General features: G+C 37.2%; 1 protein-coding gene across 1 annotated transcript in view; it reads right to left on the bottom strand.

Annotated features, from left to right (window-relative positions):
* The window catches only part of USH2A (Usher syndrome 2A (autosomal recessive, mild)), a 939,168-nt gene that overhangs the window by 223,744 nt on the left and 708,664 nt on the right, over nt 1-6,760 (bottom strand). The gene's annotated exons all lie outside the window — the stretch shown is intronic.

Here is a 6,760-nt window from a genome sequence, read left to right as displayed (position 1 = left end):
ATAGCCATCCTTGATCATAAGAGAGATTTGTATTCAAAACCAGTTGATCATGCTCACTGATCAGGTAAACCAGTTGGCCAGCTGGCCAGCATTTTTTTCAGCTGCAAGTAGATCCATTGCTAGATGTGGGTTTGAGGTGCAGGGCAGTGGCAGAAAGACCTTATGGAGACAGTCATTGACCCCCACTTCTCAATGAAAGACAGGTGTACCTGAAGTACCAAAGAGCCTCCTTTCTCCCACCCAATTCAGTGTAACTTCCTGAGTTCACATCATTTAGATCTTGCCATAGAAGACACAGCAAATATATAGACATAAAAGGCTGAGTAAGCAAACAATTCTCTAGAGTTAGATTAAACTAGAATTTAAGGTACCTGTACCCCATGTCACCAGGCTATCATAGTAGAATTTATATCCAGTTACACAGCAGTGCAATGTGATGAATGATTTATTTTAATTATAATTTTATTTATTATTAGTCCTGACTGATAACATAAAGAGACTCAACTTCAAAGTGCCCTGGGGTCCTAAATTGTTTAATCTGGTCCTGTACATATACCTACACTATGAAATAGCCCCCTAAGAACAGACAAATGAATTTTAAGTACTTTTTAGATTATATTAAAAAAAAAATCACTGAAAGTAGACAGTGATTTGACACAAGCCTTAAGAAAGATGTTTGTCTACTCATGACTCCAAAGGACCCTCTCACTGACCTTTCCATTTTGAAAAAAAGTTCAATATTAAAACATTTTAAGTTTTGATTAATAATATACATTGATCATTACTGCATTTCATCACCATGTTTAAAGGTGATGCGTGTCCAAAGTAATTGGTTTAAAGGTAAACTGTGGGGTTTTTTTGTACTTTAGTATTAATTTTAGTTGTTTGTAATATTTCCAGGGAAAGTCCCTTCAGAAAAATATACACTACAGGGCTATCATTGTAGTCTGAGTCTTGATTACGATGGGTAAAATTCACATACACACACACAAAAATCCACAGCTTTAAGTTTTATATTGTTTGTGCATGTTTTTTTTTTCTGCTGTCTTCTGATCAGACATTTAAATACAACCTTGGATTCTTTGCTGTCATTTTTTTTCTCTAGCATTTTTCTTAAAATAATTCATGTTTCTATTTTAAAGAGCAATCAAAATCTGAAAACTGGCCCTTTAGGGAGCAGAATACATTCTCCGCCTCCACTCCCAAATTACTTTATGGTTCCACCATGCTTTCAGTATAAAATCAAAATGCAGACATTGACCTAATTCCAAACTCCTAATCAGTCATCTGATCGCTCTGAGGGACTTTTGACAGGTCAACTAAAATTTTGATAATGAACTGTTTTTACACTAGAAAAAAAAAAATGCATTCTTTCACAAAGAGCTTCATCTTTGTTTCACTGAATTAAAATTTTCAGCCAAGATTTCACTCACATAACAAGACGTGACTCCCTTCCTAGTTTCTTTGGTAAACCATTACTTCTTTAATTATTATCAACCTTGTTCCAGTGTGATAAATTGCTAATTACTTAATACCCTAATCAGCGTTCATTCTTTGCACAGATAAACTGTGACAGTGCCATTAATTTAAATAGTAATTTCACTTAATGGCCAGAACGGCACACCAGATTTTTATGCAGCATTTTCTGAAGACTGCATCCATCACTGCAATATTCTGACATAAAGATGTCTGACGTGCACTAACTCACTTAGGGAGAGCAGATGTTGCCGAGCAGAGCTTGGTAGTAATTCCCATAGTGCATCACTTCAGCATGAATGAGCTGCAAATTCAGAGACACTCTTCTGAAACTGCAATGCAATAACTTTTGACCCTACCTAATTTATCACATGGAGCACTTGACTTTTGAACTTTGACACAGAGAAGGCACCGTTTTAAATATGCCCAAAGAAAAACAAAATGAGTCATGTATTATTGATGGATTGATCTATACTTCCAGAGGCTCTTCATTAAATTTGTACAAATGTGGAGATTCTCTTTGAACAAGATACAGATATTATTAAAGGGGTAGAGTATGCACTGAACTATCAGATATTTCTCTTTGAGATCAAACAACCTATATTGGTTTTCCAAACTGCATATATATCCAATGGATAGGTTCCACTGTATTGGATACAACTGAAAAATAGTGAAGGAAATAATTTTTTTACTCATAATATTATGAATACTTCCAATATGTTACCAACACTTACTTATTGTCCATGGCTGAAAGGAGAACATTTATAAACATCTAATCCTGATTAGTTTCTAAATCATTAATTCTATAAAACAAGTGCTCCATTAAAAAAAAAAAAAAGCCCAAGAATTAGCATGCTTTTGAGATAAAAATAATATAGTCATAAAAAACAGAGTCTGGAATATGACAAATGATTGTGGAACTCTGGGGCTGACCATGGAGACCACGTTTTAAGCCATGGGATTATGCTTCAGATTTAGAAGAATGTTCAAAAAAAAAAAAAAAAAAAGAAGACTTGTGATTAGTCATTCTAAGGACAAACATAAAGTTGATGGCAGAACATGAAAGAAAAGAAATGCATCTTTTCTTCACCAGCAGATGGCTCTATGACTACCCCCACAAAACTGAGACAGGGTAGGGTGAAAACATTTCCCAAATCATTGCAGTGTATTTCATAGCGTTTATATATTACACTTTAAAAAAGTTCATTATGTCATATGGAAATCTTCCTGGGAACTCTTCTTTCAATACAAGTCTTACACAATGGATTTCTGTAATGTATTTTCCTCTTTGCAAAGTCCCCAAATCCCATCTATGTAACAGGATTAGCCACTCATTCTACAGCTGTCCCAGTCAAGGATATGGAAACTCAGAACCTTATTCTAGAAGAGTTTCAACCCAGAGTTTCATACCCAAGACTGCATGGACAACACGGATAATAGAACTAAAGCCATCTGTTCCAAAGGTATGTCATCATCAGTTCCTCTTGGCTAACAGAAAATCTTGTCCTTTCAGCATGACAGAGAGGCTTTAATTTTCATCTTTTAATATGAAGGGGTATAATCAAGTCAAACCCAAGACTGATGGCACAAATGATAAAACCATATAAGCAAACACTATGAATAAAAAGAGTAATAAAAAGGTTGAAAATATAGTCAAAGAAAATGGTTAAGAATACATAGCCACCGAAATGACGAGCATGACTTTCATCCCGAGGTACCTGTATAACACTCCTACACAACTCATCTGCCCAGAGAGAGCACTAAAAACATAAACGCTAGCCCAGCACTTCTGTTCCAACAGCATCTGTTAATTCACTCCATTTATAAAATACATATTGACAAAGACAACTGAACTGGGACCAGGGAGATTTGATTTGGTGTGAGAAAGTCAATTCAATGTGATTTTGTTAAAGGGCTCCTGCAGGCAAATAAAAGAGTTTAAGTAATAAAGTACATAAAGAGATGTTTTATGAGCCAGCCCGGTCCCGTGGCAGGCACACAATGCCAGTCAGGGAGAGAGGCCAGGCTTAGGAACAATATTATGAGATCCAAACCCTCATGCAGCAGGTATGGTGCTGCTAGGTTGAGGAGAGAAAGGGCCATATGGATATTCTGGAAGGTCATTGAGGTCATAATCATTAGGGGCGACAGGAGGGAGCGGCAACAGAGAGAGGAAAAAAGACATGTGGAACGTGTCTATTTTCAGTGAAACCTGCAGGGAGGTCAAGAGACTAAAAAGAGATTTTTTTTTTCCTTTTTAAAGTGCTCATTTCTTCAGGCCACCATGATTACTAGAGTTAGCGGAACTGTCGAAGGTCAGGAGGACTGTGGAGCTAATTTTGAGTCACAGGAATTGAGGAATGTCACAGTTTGCTTAAGAAATATTTGATTAGTATGGGTATCTTATTGAAATCTGGGGATTGTGAAGTTTAGGCCCATGAATGGACTTCAAGGGCATGTGAAATGTCAGGCAAAGTTTTGGGTGTGTCCTACATATTACTATTTGAAGTGAGGGTATGCCACTTTCAAAAGACTCTACCAGGAGTGTACAACATTCAAAAGACTCAGAACCTTGTCCTAGTGGACAATCTATGCTTAGGAAAGGTACTTTTGGCAAGAGTGTTTTAACAGACTTAAATTTGCTTTTGTTTTTGGCAATAGTGTTTTAAGGGACTTATCTTTCTGTCTCCTTCACATCCATTTGCCACTCAAGTCTGATTTATCTCAAATCACAGTTATTATTATCTCATCAACTCTTCCCTGAGTACCAAACAAGGTTCAAATCCTTTTGGCTCTTCAGGTTTATCTCCCTCTATTTGCTTACATACTGTGTCTACCTTCAATAAACCCAACTGCTCACCCCTACCTAGACATGCTTTACAGGATGCTAATTTCACACTTCAGCTCAGGCTATGCCCTCTACCTGAAACATCCTTCTTCCATCCCTGCACCTTAAAATCCCACTCCTTGTTTGTGGTTCTGATTCAGTAGTTTAGCTTTCTTCATCACTTTGGATGGAGTGATCACTCAGTTTTAAGATTATGCTTATATATTCATCCTTCTCATATGCGTATGTTTAACCATACAGGTAATTTTCTCCTTGATTAGATTGCAAGTCCTTAAGGATAACAATAGAATCTTAGCCATTTTATACCCACAAAACACTGAGAATATTTTGAATATAATCACAACACAATATAAATTTATTGAATGAAGGAATATGGCAATTGACTGAAAATAAAAACAACAGAAGAACAACAATGTTAAAATGAGACAGTGCTGCTGTTTTAAAACTCTGGCTCAGTACGGTATTGGGGGGCAACACTTTTGCATCCCCACTTCTCTACAACAATGGTTCTGTCTTTAATGGATCTGTTTTCAGCTAACTCATCCAAAGGAATAAGAGTTACTCAACTGATCAGTCACAGTTCAGGATAACTAACTAATGGTCATGATTTCCTAGTAGAGTAAGCCTTAAGGCATTAGTTCTTAAAGTTTGATGTCAGGACCCCTTTATACTTTCACAAATAAACCAGGATTACAGATTGCTTTTGTTTATGTGGGTTATATTTGTTGATATTTACTAGATTAGGTCCCATCACTTCATAGAAAATAGATGGGAAAACAGTGGAAACAGTGGCTGACTTTATTTTATTGGGCTCCAAAATCACTGCAGATGGTGACTGCAGCCATGAAATTAAAAGACGCTTACTCCTTGGAAGGAAAGTTATGACCAACCTAGACAGCATATTAAAAAGCAGAGACATTACTTTGTCAACAAAGGTCCGTCTAGCCAAGGCCTGGTTTTTCCAATGGTCATGTATGGATGTGAGAGTTGGACTACAAAGAAGGCTGAGCACCAAAGAATTGATGCTTTTGAATTGTAGTGTTGGAGAAGACTCTTGAGAGTCCCTTGGACTGCAAGGAGATCCAACCAGTCCATCCTAAGGGAGATCAGTCCTGGGTGTTCATTGGAAGGACTGATGTTGAAGCTGAAACTCCAATACTCTGGCCACCTCATGCGAAGAGCTGACTCATTGGAAGGGGACGACAGAGGACGAGATGGCTGGATGGCATCACCGACTCAATGGACATAAGTTTGGGTGGACTTCGGAAGTTGGTGATGGACAGGGAGGCCTGGTGTGCTGTGGTTCATGGGGTCGCAAAGAGTCAGAGATGACTGAGCGACTGAACTGAACTAGACTGGAGCTTAATACTGAAATGCTTGAAATATGTATTCATTAATTCACCTAAAATAATAATAAATGTATAACATGTTAATATAAGTATTTTTGAAAAATAAACGTATTTCCAAACTGAGAAAAATTAGCAAGAACAATGACATTGTTTTACATTTTTGCAAGTCTCATTAACATCTGGCTTAACAGAACTACCTAAATTCCCCTGTTTGCACATTCAACTTTTGCAATAATGCCCATCAACAGATGAATGGATAAAGAAGATGTGGCATATATATACACAATGGAATGCTACTCAGTCATAAAAAAAAGAATGAAATTGTGTTATTTGCAGTAAGATGGGTGGACTTGGAGGTCATTATACTAAGTGAAATAAATCAGACGGAGAAAGACAAACACAGTATGTTATTATTTATACGTGGAATCAACAAACTAGTGAATATATAGCAAGAAAGAAGCAGATTCACAGATACAGAACAAATAAGTGGTTACCAGTGGGGAGAGGGAAGGGACAAGAGGTAAAGTAAGTGTAGAGGAAGTGACTTAGCAGCAGGGGTAGAGGATTAAGAGATACAAGGCACTATGTACAAGAATAAGCAACAAGGACAGATTTTACACCATAGGGAATATAGTCAATATTTTATAATAACTATAAATAGAATGAAAGTGAAAGTGTTAGTTGCTCATTCATGTTCAACTCTTTGGGACCCCATGGACTGTAGTCTGCCAGGTTCCTCCTCTGTTTATGGAATTCTCCAGGCAAGAATACTGGAGTGGTTAGCCACTCTCTTCTCCAGGGCATCTTCCCGACCCAGGGATCGAACCTGGGTCTCCTGCATTGCAGGTGGATTCTTCATTAATTCTTTACTGTCTCAGGCACCAGGGAGGCCCATAAATAGACTACAACCTTTAAAAATTGTGAATCACTATATTGTATACATATAACATATAATATTGTACATCAACTATACTTCAATTAAGAAAACCAGAAAACTCTTCTGCAGTATTGCATGTCATGTAATCTCTGGACAGCTCCACTGTATAGTATGAGAGAATGAAGGTGAATAGGTTAGTATGCAATAGTT

Source organism: Bison bison, unplaced genomic scaffold (assembly GCF_000754665.1).
Source record: "Bison bison bison isolate TAMUID 2011002044 unplaced genomic scaffold, Bison_UMD1.0 scf7180017864325, whole genome shotgun sequence".
Taxonomy (NCBI): domain Eukaryota; kingdom Metazoa; phylum Chordata; class Mammalia; order Artiodactyla; family Bovidae; genus Bison; species Bison bison.
This window is presented reverse-complemented; position numbering and strand designations above follow the sequence as displayed.